Source organism: Lagenorhynchus albirostris, chromosome 7 (assembly GCF_949774975.1).
Source record: "Lagenorhynchus albirostris chromosome 7, mLagAlb1.1, whole genome shotgun sequence".
Taxonomy (NCBI): domain Eukaryota; kingdom Metazoa; phylum Chordata; class Mammalia; order Artiodactyla; family Delphinidae; genus Lagenorhynchus; species Lagenorhynchus albirostris.
In genome coordinates this window covers 111,918,157-111,933,071 of record NC_083101.1, presented here as the reverse complement: position 1 = coordinate 111,933,071, position 14,915 = coordinate 111,918,157, and positions in this window count along the sequence as shown.

Genomic DNA, 14,915 nt, shown 5'->3' with positions numbered 1-14,915 from the left:
AAGATTAAACACATCACCTGCAAACTGAGATTATTCCATTTGAAGACATTTGGTAAAAATAAATATATTTTGGGGCTATATTTGCTACAGATGCATACAGACAGCAGCCAATAGGGGAGTTAAAGCTTCATTCTTCAGAAGTGTGCCCGCTTGTATTATCATGTGCACCGTTGGACAGTAGCTCCCTGAGGAGCATAGGAGATGGAAATGTTCCTTGAAGATCAGAATTTATTGAACTAGAAGTTTTATAAAGCAGGTGAGAAAAATGCATAGGGATGTTACATGTTTTTGACCAAAAAATCAGAGAAAGATGATAAGACATCAAGATTGTAAGCTGAGGAATCAGGAAAGCTAAGAATGCTTTTTACCTCTCGTGATTCCAGATGGTTTGTGGATGTGACTTGAGTGTGTTCTAAGGGGCCGAGGCACTGATATACAAGGAGGAGCTGTTTCTGTTTGGTGGGGACACTGTGAAGTTTTTCACACCTAGCAAGAGATGGATTGTGAAGTCCACGCTCTTAAGAAAGCTACTTTTTTGAGATTAGACTTAAAAAACATTTGGCTGAGTTCACATGTTCATAGGCCAGAGAATCATTTGGATCAAGGACTTTTTCATGCACTTTAAGTCCAAGGATGCATCCAGCATTAGCAAATACTCACGTTGTCTGAGAGTTAATGCCCAAGCAAGGGTGCGTGCGAACAACTCCGTGCGTGGTGTCCTTCCTGGTAGCACGACAATCAGATGAGCCCCGTCACCTGGACCCTGGCAAGGAGCTTCCATTTGATGTGTTTATGAATGTAAGTGAAGATGAATGACAAAGATTTTGGATGGGGAATTTTTAAGCTAGTAGGAAACTGACATTGTTCTTGTGTCGGTTACTGTCTTCAGCCTGAGCTGTCTTTTTCCCCCAGCATTAGAGACCTATTTATTTACTTATTTCCCAGCTTTATTGAGATATAATTGACATGCAGCATTTTATAACTTTAAGGTATACAATGTGATAAGTTGATACACTTATATATTGTGAAATGATCACTATGGGAGGGTTAGTTAACATCTCCATAACTCACATAATTATTATTATTATTTTTCATGGTGAGAACTTTTAAGATCTACTCTCTTAGCCCCCGTCAAGTAGATAATGCAGTATTATTGATTAGAGGCACCATGTGGTACATCAGATCCCCAGAACTCATTCATCTTATAACTGGAAGTTCATAACCTTTGACCAGCCTCTCCCCATTTCTTCTACCCCCAGCCCCTGGTTACCATCACTCTATTCTCCGTTTCTATGAGTTCTGCTTGTTTAGATTCCACATACAACTGAGATCGTTCAGTATTTGTCTTTTTCTGCCTGACTTATTCCACTCAGCATAATGCCCTCAAGATCCGCCTGTGTTGCCACAAATGGCAGGATTTCCTTCTTTCTCATGGCTGGATAATATTTCATTGTATATGGTATATATATATAGAGAGAGAGAAATGGGATTGCTGGATCATACAGTAGTTCTATTTTTAATTTTTTTGAGGAACCTCCATATTGTTCTCCACAGTGACCGCACCAATCTACATTCCCACCAGCAGTGCACAAGGGTTCCCTTTTCTCCACGCCCTCACCAGCATTTGTTATTTGTTGTTGTTTTGATAACAGCCATTCTGACAGGTGGGAGGTGATGTCTCATTGTGGTTTCGATTTGCATTTTCTTAGTGATGAGTGAGGTTGAGCATGCTTTCATGTACCTGTTGGCCATCTGAATGTCTCTTTTAGGAAAACATCTATTCAAGTCCTCGGCCCATTTTTAAATTAGCTTGTCCTTTTGCTCCTGAGTTAAACGAGTTCCTTATACATTTTAGATATTAATCCCTGATCAGATATATGGTTTGCAAATATTTTCTCCCATTCCACAGGTTTCCTTTTCATCTGTCGGTTGTTTCTTTTTCTGTGAAGAAGCTTTTTTGTTGATGTAGTTCTACTTGTTGATGTTTGATTTTGTTGCCTGTGCTTTTGGTGTTCTATCCAAAAAAAGTCAAGAAAGATTTGTTTTCCTATGCTTTCTTCTAGGAGTTTTACAGTTTCAGGTTCTTCATTTAAAGTCTTTAATCCATTTCAAGTTATTTTTTGGGGGTGACGTAAGATGGGGTCCAGCTTCATTCTTTTGCATGCGATTATCCAGCTTTCCCAAGACCATTTATTGAAGAGACTACTCTTTCCCCATTGAGTATTCTTGGCTTCTGCATCAACTATTAGTTGACTGTAAATACAGGGGTTAGTCTGCAGCATAGTTTGTAATTAGGACATGTGGTACCTCCAGCTTTGTTCTCAAGATTGCTTTGTCTATTCAGGGTCTTTTGTGGTTCCATGTGAATTTTAGGATTGCTTTTTTTCCGTTTCTGTGAGAAATGCCATGGAATTTTGCTAGGGATTGCATTGTCTCTGTACATGGCTTCGGATAGTATGGCTATTTTAACAATATTAATTCTCCTGATCCATGAACACAAGATATCTTCCCATTTATTTGAGACTCCTTTAATTTTGTTTGTTTCAAGAATTTTTACACTAATGGAAAATTCATAATGACCCTTGGACAATTACTAAATCTTCTACCTAAGTTGTGAGGTTTTTTGGTGCATTTCAAATCGTTTTTCTATTTTACCTGGGGACACCTGGAATCAGCACGACTTACCTCTGCTGTTACCTCTGTACACAGCATGTAATACCCCTCTGTGTTTCATGACTTTGCTCAGTTGTTCATTTCTCTTTATAGTTCTTCTTCTTATAATTACTCCACTGTGCATGTCTTCCCACATGTGGGAGGGATATAGATGAGGGTCCAATTTGTGCCTCTGAGCCCCGGCTTCCAGAATGCCCATGGGTGAGTGGCTACCAGCCCCGTCAGCCAGGGAGGTAATGGGCCTCCACCGCAAGGGCTCTAGTGGTTGACCAGTGACCCAAGATGGCGTGTCACTGGTCAAGAGTCTTTTACTCTCTGCACAAACTCAGGTTTCATTTTGATTTTTAAATTCCTGAAAACACTGACTTTTTGCTGAATATAAAAATAATTCATTGTCATGGTAGAAATACTGGAAAAGGAAAAAAAAATTTTAAAGAAAATAAAAACCACCCAAGACTACAAAGGGATAACCATTGTTAATATTCTAATAACAATTTCTTTCCAACTTTCTTCTCTGGGAAAAGGTCTTCCCCCCAGATTTTGAGGAGTCCTCCCTACAAAAACCATATTGTACTTGGTTTTTAGTGTTCATACAAGATTTTCCCACTTAGTATATCATGAACATTTTTGTAATATCATGAATTTGCCCTTGGAAACAGGAATTCTTAACGGATGCATAATATTTGAACCTATAGATACGCTATAATTCATATGATGATTTCCCTATGGCTGGGTATTTTAGTTACTGGCAGCAGTGACTATTTCACGTAGCCCAGCAGTTCTCATCCTTGCACCATCAGTGCATCTCTGATGAGTTTTTAACATTTTATTATGCAAAGTGTCAAATAGATACAACAGAGGGGAGAATATTTTACTACAGGAATCTTCTTCTCCCATCACCAGCTTCAGCAATTAAAAACTCATGGCCCATCCTGTTTTATTTGCACGCTCTCGTCCCTGGGTTGTTTTGAAACAAATCCCAGACATCATTAACACGCCAGGAGGTGCTGCTGAAAAGTAAGGACTCTTTAAAAATTGTGGCAACTGTACCATATCACACCTAAAAAAATTAGCCATAGTTCCTCAGTATGTGATACTTCTTTTAGAAAGTAGATTTTTAGAGGCGAATGTTCACTGCTTGAACAATATGGATCTTGATAAATATTACTTTCTAGAAACGTTTTAAACTTTGTACTTCCACCTCAATATATGGGGATTTCTGTCTGGCATCTAGAATCACACTGAGCTGTCATGGTTTTTTTTTTTTATTTATTTTTTTTATTTTTTATTTTAACATCTTTATTGGAGTATAATTGCTTTACAATGGTATGTTAGTTTCAGCTTCACAACAAAATGAATCAGTTATATATATACATATGTTCCCATATCTCCTCCCGCTTGCGTCTCCCTCCCTCCCACCCTCCCTATCCCACCCCTCCAGGCGGTCACAAAGCACTGAGCTGATCTCCCTGTGCTATGCGGCTGCTTCCCACTAGCTATCTACCTTACGTTTGGTAGTGTATATATGTCCATGCCTCTTTCTCGCTTTGTCACCGTTTACCCTTCCCCCTCCCCATAGCCTCAAGTCCATTCTCTAGTAAGTCTGTGTCTTTATTCCTGTTTCACCCCTAGGTTTTTCATAACATTTTTTTTTCTTAAATTCCATATATATGTGTTAGCATACGGTATTTGTCTCTCTCTTTCTGACTTACTTCACTCTGTATGACAGACTCTAGGTCTATCCACCTCATTACAAATAGCTCAATTTCGTTTCTTTTTATGGCTGAGTAATATTCCATTGTATATATGTGCCACATCTTCTTTATCCATTCATCTGATGATGGACACTTAGGTTGTTTCCATCTCTGGGCTATTGTAAATAGAGCTGCAATGAACATTTTGGTACATGACTCTTTTTGAATTATGGTTTTAAAATAGGGAACAATTTGAAGGGCATATAATGGGTGGGCAGTAGAAAGAAGTGGTTGAACACCCAGCCTCTGGAGCATACAAGCTGCGGCATAGCTCTGGGTTCTACACTTACCATTAATTTATCTTTGATTGTGCAATGTCATCTTCAGCAACAGCAATTACTCTTGGGTTCACATGCGTCTTGTTCACTACACATCTGTTTTTACTTATTTTTTCATTGTCTTGATCATTTTTACTTTGAAAATTTTATATAGATATTTAGTTAGAGATGTCAGGGAAAACACAGGTGCTATTTTATCATGAAACAGGTAATTCAACTAATCATTAAAATTTCTCCCAATATTTGCCTATTTTAAATGATGTTGCAGTGAACATATTCTGTGACTGTTTTCCCTCCATTTTGATTATTTCTTAAGGATAATTTTCTACAGGTGGGATTACAAGGTCAAAGGACATGCTGCTTAGTTCTTTTTTTGGGGGGGGGGCTCCTAATAGCTTTTTCTAACCTGTTTTCCAAAATGTTTATATCAACTTGCAGTGCCTTCAGCCGCTGTGAACTTAGCAGCTTTACTTCACCTTTGGAAGTACTGGTTGTCATTTGGAAAAGAATTGTCTTTTTGCTCCACAACCTAAATGATACCTCAAATTGTTCGATTACTAGCAGCATGGAATATTTTCCTCGTACGTTTATTTATAAATTAATTTCATCTTGCCTTCTGAGAAAGAATAAATGAAAATAAAAGAGAAATCTAGGCTGAAAATGTAAAGAGAGAAGAGATCAAATGGAAATTCTCAGGCTGCTGAATTGTGCTTTGAGTAATAACGACGAACTCTGGGTTTGAGAAATTAATTTGTAAGCTGTGAGAAAAATTGTGAGATCTGTGATAGGAGGCATGCAACCTCCATGGTGGTAGAATTCACTGCATTTAAAGAATCCAGAGACTGGAGGGCTTCATGCAGGAGGGGGCTGAGCACAGAGAAGCTAGCCCTGGGGAAGTTGTAGCAGGCGGCTGTACCGGACCTCTGGGTCCTCCCCTGCGTGGCTTCCATCAGGTCTGCAGTTTCCTCCTCTGGCCCTGGTTGCAGCCTCTAATTCGACCCTTGTTTCACCCGTCACATGCAACTCATTCCTTCTCAGCTGCTTCCAGGGTGACGTTTCTAAAACACAAATATATACATTGTCGAATGGATCTGCTGACTTAGGGTTTTGGAATCTTCTGGGCTGCGCCTGACGAGGAGATCTGTGAGCTGACACGAGCTTCTGAAATGTATGTGGAAACGTGTCTGCACATTGATGGTTGGCTATAAGCCACCTTCTCCCGAGAATTTACGGCTCACCTGAGATCTTGGGGTCAAGTCCACCTCGTTTTTTTCTCAGAGTGACAGATTGCCTTGACAGAGATTTTTAACAGCTATTTGTCCTGTAAATCTTTGGTAAGAATGGTCCCACCTGTTTTACTACCTGAACGTGATTCAGAAACTGCAGAGTGTAAAAAGGCAGTATTTGTTAACAATTTTAGGGCCCCGTTTTTAATCATCTAAGTATTTATTGGCAATACACTCTATGTTTGGTACAGGGTTAGGAGTTTCTGGAATTTGGGGTGAACTAGATATAACATTGCCTTTATCCTTGTTGGAAAGGCCAAGGATACGTTTAATGAAATTAAATAAAATATGGTTTCATAATAGCATAAAATAATGTAATAATGATAAAAAATCAGAAATAATCATAATAATAGCTAACACTGAATACTTGCTATATGCCACAAACTGTGCTAAACAGTTTACATGAATTATTTTAACCAACACATTTAATTTTTACAACTACCCTATGAGGTACGTGATTAAACGTCATAAGTCATGTATAGAGTCAGATGTGGTCAACCGCTAATTTGATTAAGTCCATTTGATTCTAAGTCCATAAAATCACTTCCAGAATTATCATAAACGACTTTGAGATGGGAGAGAATTTGAAACTCTCCTTGAAGGCTGGGTGGGAATTGGACAGACGAATATAAGTAAGAAGTTTAGGTGAGGGTGTCCAGAGCAGATTCCCAGAGGTAAGGATCTCAGTTAAGGTGAGCGTTGCAGGCCATAGAGAATTTGCAAAGGGTGATAAAAGAAAATCCACAAAGGTAAGCAGGCTGGGAGTAAATAATGTACATGTGCAGCTATGACTTGCAGGCAGGCTGTGATGCTCACTTCTCTCTGTGAGTTTGGAGAAACAAAGAAATGGGCGCCTGAGCTTTCCCACTTCTACCCTTAGCCTTTTCCCGGTGTGCTGTGTGCCGGGATCACTCGGCACTGCAGGTTCCGGCTGGGAACTGCCTTGCTGTATGGTCTCTGTGACGTCAGAGAAGTTCTGTACAACCTTTCTGGGGACTGTTACCTGAAAACTCTCCAGATTCTGGCGTCAGGATTTATGGTTTTGAACATTCTTCTCAAGCCATGGCAGTCATCATGGGTTCAGCTACTTTATGTTCCTGAGCCCAGGTAAGTGCTCTGTGATGGGCCAGGTGTGGGTGTGGGCTTAGGACAGGCCAACCTCAGAGACACTGCAGGTTCAGTGCCAGACACCGCAGTAAAACAAATATCGCAATAAAGCGCGTCACATGCAATTGTTGGTTTCCCAATGCATATAAAAGTCACGTTTACACTATACCGTAGTCTAAGTATGCAACAGCATTATGTCTCAAAAAACAATACATAGACCTTAATTATACTTTCTTGCTAAGCAATGCGAACCATCATCTGAGCCTTCAGCGAGTCGTAGTAGTAACATCAAAGATCACTGATCACAGATACCATAACACTTATAATAATAATGATAAAGTATGAAATATTGTAAGGATTACCAAAGTGTGACCCGGAGACAGAAAGTGAACAAGTGCTGTTGGAAAAATGGTGCAGATAGACTTGCTCAATGCAGGGTTGCCACAAACCTTCAGTTGGTAAAAAACACGGTATCTGCCAAGTGCAGTAAAGCAAAAGCACAATAAGACAAGGTCTGCCTGTAATTTCTCTGGGGAAGGAAGACTGTCTGGATTCCTGGTGTTACTCTTGATACCTCTTCTCTTTGAACTATGGGGCTTCTGAAATGGCGCTTATGGTCTTACTTTGTTACTTACCAGGCCCTATATTTCTGTGCAGCTTAGTTGCGTGGTTACAGGCACAGACCCTGGAGCTGAGTTGTCTGAGTACAAATCCCAGCTCTTTTGTGACCCAGTCTCTGTTTCTCCTTTTTCATCTTAAAATCTACCTTGAGTTCCTTGAGTAGATTATTGAGTCTCTAGGCAAATACCTCTTTCAATTTATATAAGATGTGCCCAGTCTGTTATCAGAAATGCATTATTGCTTTGTAGACCCAAGTTAAGGAAGCCACACTCTCTTCTTTCAATACTGTGGATGTGTGATGTGGACCCCGTTGACCATGATTCCCTTCCTGCCCTGGTTCCTCTTTCCCACAGCCATGTCATCAAGTGACGTGTACTCACCAAGTCCCATTTGGTTCCTTTTCCCCAAGTGTAAGGATAGTAGGTTTCTTCCATTTCAGAAATAACAGGATCTATGATTGTGAATCTGCAGTGTTTTAAGGTTTTTTTCATAAGCATAATTATATAGAAATTGCTGGGAAACCCCACAAATTCCAAAACTGTCAAAACACCACCCAGCAAAATTCAAATTTGAACCAGAAACATAATACACATGTACAAACATACACCTCCCCCCACCCCCCAGTAAATGAGGTTGGCATTAATTTTACACTTTGATATACTTGGAATTGTCATAGTGGGTTAATTTTTTAGGTTAAAAAAAAGAAATCCTGGTCTCCGAATTAAGACCAGAGGAAATCAGATAGCAACCAAAGACATGAATTATGTTAAAAATAGAAGGGCTGTTAATAGAAACATCAAATATGACCGAGTGTGAGCTGTTTTATTTCCCTGAGTATTGCAGATACATGAAGCAACTCTGATGTCTCAAGATTCAGTAGATTGAGAAGTTAGTCAAGTGGCTGGAGTTCTATTTCTTTGATGGGAAATTAGGTGAGGAGGCCCTCAGAGCAGGTTTTGCATATTTTTGAGGGAGCAGTTGAAAGATTAGTCATGAACAGCTCAGCTGGTGGAGGATGGGGGCAGAGTTAACACCCTGAACACAACACTGCGACTGGGCAGGGCTGCAGTCCTGCCCTTTCTGCACCTTGGCAGCCTGCTTGTTTGGTTTGGCTTTTTAAAAAATTAGTTAATTAATTGATTTTTGTTGGGGTAGAGTTGTTTTACAGTGTTGTGTTACGTTCTACCGTACAGCGAAGTGGAGTGGAGCCCGTGTCAGTGGTCTCCGCCAGGTATCAAATAATAGCATGTTTAGGGCTTCAATTCTACTGATTTTTCTTATGCTCAGCTTGGCTTTCACTGAGAGAAGAAACCCTTTCCTTTTACATTTTCATGTTATCGGTTCACATAATGTTTAATAAAATGTTAGTTATAACAAGGTCTAGTGACACATATAATTTTGTGAACCAATGAAATGGGTAAGCAGTGGTGGATGAAAGGAAAAGTCTAGGGGATACAGTTGGGAAACACCCATGTGTCACGGGCAGTCAGCCTGCTCTAAGAAGAAAATACAGCTCAGGTATTTGAGTGAGTAGGTAAAGCAGCAGGCAGTTAAGAGATCTCTTTTTGCATATGGAACAAAAATAAGTAATTAATCATTTGTCTTTTTTTGTTGTTTTTTTGCTGTACGCAGGCCTCTCACTTTTGTGGCCTCTCCCGTTGCAGAGCACAGGCTCCGGACGCACAGGCTCAGCGGCCATGGCTCATGGGCCCAACCGCTCCGCGGCATGTGGGATCTTCCCAGACCGGTGCACGAACCCGTGTCCCCTGCATTGGCAGGTGGACTCTCAACCACTGCGCCACCAGGGAAGCCCCAATCATTTGTCTTTAGTGTATATAATATTCAAATATGTATTAATTTACACAGATATTGTTGTACAGCAATTTTTTTCCAAAGGTTAAGTTTAATTTTGCATTAGTTTCTTCTTCCCTTAAGGGAGTCAAGTCTTCCTGCCCTTAACACCCTGCTGTATTTAGCATTTCTGCAACGATGTCTCAGCTAACTTCCCAATCTTTTTTTTTTTATTTCTTTGATTTGTCTAGGGCATGATTCGAAATCTTCCATCAAAGCCAGCTCTAGCCAAGTTCATTTTTATGATCCAGTTTTGTGAAGCACATTTGATTTTTTTTTTCATTCTTCAACAGATTTAAAACATGGTAAAGTGTTCTAGGTCGGTGATAGTCTGTGGACGCATGCAGGCCTGTCAGTGTGTTCAGAGAAAGCAATTTCTTCTTTGGTGAGAACGATGACGTCTGTACCCTACAGTCTATGAACAGCATTCTAACGGCAGCTCAACGTTTAGCAAAAGGTTTCAGCTTTGCCCCAGCTTTGTTTGTTTTTTGTTTTTTGTTTTTTTTGCGGTACACGGGCCTCTCACTGCTGTGGCCTCTCGCCGCAACGCAGCATGTGGGATCCTCCCGGACCGGGGCACGAACCCGCGTCCCTTGCATCGGCAGGCGGACTCTCAACCACTGCGCCACCAGGGAAGCCCCCTCTCCAGCTTTGTTTGTGCTCAGCTGTCTTCCAAGTTAGGCAACCATCAACAGAGTCAATGCAGAGCTTCTAACGAATGGTGATGTAAACTAGTCACTTGGCAGACTCATGGCTACTGCCTGGATGGTACCACAGACAACTCCTGAAACTTTGTGTAGGACTAATAGCCCTTAGTCTTAGGTTCAAACCAGGCAGTACTTGGCTTCTTGCAGGGGTAACCCTGGGCAGCCCAGAGGTTGTAATTTCAGAATGACCAGCTGGCTCTGTGCCATGTCAAAATGCCCAGATGAAAAAGGAAAAGCAGTGTCTGTTAGAGTACAGCGTCAGTTTCTGCTTCATGGTGCCTGTTATTTTTGTTTTCTTTTCCCCCTGGTTTTAGGAAAGAATTTCCAAAGAAAAGCCAATAATTTATGCTTTGCTGCTGACTTCAACAGTGTCCTGCATGCCTACCTATAAAACATAAAAGTGTACTTTAGAGAGAGGCTGGGGATCTCAGGCAACGGCTAGATGTCTGGGACCACGAGATGAATGAGATAAGAACACAGCCGGGGAGGAACTCAAGTTCTAATGATACAGACAAACACACCCAAAATACGTGGAGATATGTATGGGAGGTGGAGGAACGACTGCCTGATTTGGGGGGGGAGAGGAAGCTTGTACAGAGGAGGTGACCTCTGAGCCTCAAAGATAAGTGAGCAGTCATCAGGCAGATAGAGGTCCCAAGATGCCAGGGCACGCAGCCCAAATGCCCAGCCTCTTGACCCTATATAATAAAGGCCATCTTCTGGAAAGTAGAAATAGCTTGAAACTTTAAAATCATTTTTTTCTTCAGTTACCTTTGATAGTTAAAAGATAAGTAATACACACAGAAAACTTGTTTCTAACCAAGTAACCTCTTAGGAGCATTTTTGTAAGAGAGATTAGTGTGGTAATACTTGCCACGAAGGCAAAGTGGATACAGATGATGGCTGTAAAGGGGCTCTGGGCAACGGGGAGTCATTACAGGTTTCGGTGCAGTTCTCTGTAGTGTGTGTGTGTGTGTGTGTGTGTGTGTGCGGTTTGTGGAGAAATCCACGTGGCAATGTGAAAGAAGCACTTGGGCAGGGATTGGAAGGGTCTGGAAGCAGAGACACCCATTAGCAATCTGAAATAGTGTAGACAGAGGGGGTAAGTGTGTGAACGACAGTACTGACAAAGGAAAGAGAGAATAAAAATATAAGTTGAGTTATTTCCCAGATGGATCTGATGAAAGATTTATTCATTCATGGACCCAAAATTCAGTCATTCATTTAATATTTATTAAACACACTCCATTTTTAAAGCATTGTTCTTTGAGGATTAGAAAGACAAGGATTGCTTTTGAGGGGCTTACAGTCCAGTAGGGAAATCAGACATCATACTGTACTAGTTAGGGTTCTCTGGAGAATCTATATCTATCTATCTATCTACTGATTTAATTTAAGGAGTTGGCTCACATGATTCTGGGGGCTGGCAAGTCTGAAGTCTGCAGGACAGGCCAATAGCTTGGAGACTCAGGAAAACCTGATTTTGCATCTTGAGTTGGGAGACCTCAGTCTTTTCTCTTAAGGCCTTCCTTCAACTGATTAGATGAGGCCCACATATATTATGGAAGGTAATCTGCTTTACTTGAAGTCTGTTGATCTAAATGTTAATCTCATCTAAAAATACTTTTGCAGCAATATCTTGACTGCTCTTTGACCTAACAACACTGAGTACCATGGCCTAGACAAGCTTACATAGAAAATTAACCGTCACACATAAAAATAGTTGAGAGAAACGTGTGTATGTGTGTAAGAAATTGTATTTGAGATGAGCTTTGAAGGAAGAGATGAGTATGAATATTTGAAATGGAAGGCACAGCGTGAAAATAAGGATGGAAATGTGAAAAAAACAGGGTGCGTGTAGAAAATTATTGTTTCCTTTGATTGGCGTGAAGGGAGCGAGGAAGGGATTGATGGAAATTGAACTTGAATGAGGGATCCTGGTATCCCATGAAGACCAAGAGGAGGAGTTTGACTTCATTCTGCAGGAAGGGGAAATCCAGCCAAGTTTTTTGCTCAAAGGACTGTTTTCTTGGAGTTAGTACTGAGTTCAATCTGACAGCAAGCCCCGGGTCAGGGCATCGCGGGGTTGTGTGGCTTCCATGGGGTCAACTGCCCTGCCTTCTCCTTGTGTGACCACCCAGAATACGATTCACTTGGAAGACGGTAGTGAACAAGACCAAAAATATCATTTAGGGTTTCAAGGTAATCCAAGATCATTATTGTTGGAACATTGCATGCAGTCGTTTCCTAAAAAGATATCACCTGTTACAAGAAGAGGGCGTAAATGAAAAACAGAACCTATGAGTGAGGTGTAGCTCTTCAAAATGATGAAATTGGGAAATAAATTCTGTTGTCCTGCCTGAGTTCTTTCTTTAAATTCTTGGTGAACTGGTTGAAAAAAATTTATGTAACACTGGTTTCATGCCTGACCGAGAATGGCAGGTATATCATTCCCCGTGATTTACTCTTTTGTACTAATGATTCTTTACTTAAAAAAGCTTTACAGTTGCTGATTAACTGATACGAGTTAAGGCCTTTGGTTAATTGTAACCCTCTCAGTTCAAACGTTTCTTGTATTGCTTAAGCCATATGTAGAGTTTCTCTTTCTGTGTTTTTGGTTAATTTTTTGTTTTTAAGGACGTTGAGTTGTGTTCCGTTTTCTATTATGTTGAGTCATGGATTAACCTAAAGAAACACAGACGTTTGACTTTGCTTCCTCGGAGGAAAATATGCACAGGCTTTGGGGGAAGTGTGGGTGTGTATTCTTAGGGTCTTTGTGATAAGGGCTTTGCCCCTTCCATCCACTCACAGCTCTTTCTCTATAGGACCATGTAAGAGACACGTTCCATCTAGCTAACTTGCTGTTTGTTTTTTTTTTTTTTTAAGATAATAAGTAGGTTATACTAAACCATTTTCTAAGAATCTAAGTCTTAGATCCCCCCCAGCAGGCTGCCTGGGACCATAGTGTTAAGAATGTGAACTTTGGAGCCAGGCGGCCAGGGTTAGAACCTGGCTCTGTTACCAGCTGTGTGTCCTTCTATGAGCCGCTTAACCATTTTGCCCCCATTTCCACATCTGCAAAAGTGAGGATAGTAATACTGAAACCGTGCACCTCAGATTGGGAATTGAACCCACGCGGCCGGGACTCAGACCCAGACAAAACCCATGCTCTTCCAACTGAGATCACACACCTGGTTTCAGGACCTAATAATGAAGCTCAGGTTCTTGACGTCCTATCACAGAAAGAATTCAGTGAGAGACAAAGTGATAGGTAAGAAGTGGATTTATTTAGAGAGAAACACACTCCACAGATAAGAGTGTGGGCCATCTCAGAAGGCAAGAGCGGCACCAGGGCATGGGGTTGTCAGTTTTTATAGGGTGGGTAATTTCATAGGCTAATGAGTGGAGGAGTATTCCAGCTATCTGGGGAGAGGGGTGGGGATTTCCAGGAATTGAGCCACCGCCTGCTTTTTGACCTTTAGGGTCAGCCTTGGAACTGTCATGGCACCTGTGAGTGTGTCATTTAGCTGATGTGTTACAATGAGCCTATACCGAGGCTCAAGGTCTAGTGGAAGTCGACTTGTCTTCCATCTTGGACCCATTTGGTTCTAATCAGTTTATGTCATGTCCTCGGGTTATGTCATTCTTTCAAATGTTGTGCCCTGCCCCTTCCCTCCTGTTTCATTATAACATCATTGTTGCGAGGACTGGATGATTTAATGATATGCAAAGTGTTTAAAACAGTGCCTGGGCTTCCCTGGTGGCGCAGTGGTTGAGAGTCTGCCTGCTGATGCAGGGCACACGGGTTCGTGCCCCGGTCTGGGAAGATCCCACATGCCGCGAAGCGGCTGGGCCCGTGAGCCATGGCCGCTGAGCCTGCGCGTCCGGAGCCTGTGCTCCGCAAACGGGAGAGGCCACAACAGTGAGAGGCCCACATACCACAAAAAAGCAAAAACCAAAACAAAAAGCCAACAGTGCCTGACGCATGGTACACACTTGTAAGTGTTAGCTCTTATCATCTTAGATGAGAACTGTGCAGGTGCATCAAGTTGTTCAGAAGAATCTTGTACCATTAACAAATGTCGGATGACTGTCTTTGGCTGCATAAATGGAATTTTGCTTCTCTGGAACAATCACTACTCCTAAGCAGAGTTGTCAGTGTTAGTTAGTTTTTAAATGATGGAAGAGGATGAGATTTTTACCGGGTGGGTCAGCTCTCACCGGCACAATGACTCATAGCTGAGTAGGGAGATGCAGGAACAGTTAGGATTTTTCACTGGCTAGAGTGGAGACTTCCTTCCTGTGTACATAAATATCCTTACAAACATTGATCTTTAAAACCGATGCAATGATATTTACTTGTTGATAAGTGAAATCACTCTTGCAGACATCTGCGGGCTTTTATGGCCAGACTGACTGATAACTTATCAGGGACATTGTACAGCATGCATTATACAAGTTCTGTAGGTCTGGTGATATAATCAGAACACATATGACAGCTTGCCTTCTTGTCACGCTCATATATTCTAGGACATCATAGGTGCCATGATAGGCAGAATGGGCAGTAGTTATGTTTCATGAGGAAGATTCTAGTTTTGAAAGTGACTAATAAAAATTTAAATCTCAGCATAATTACCT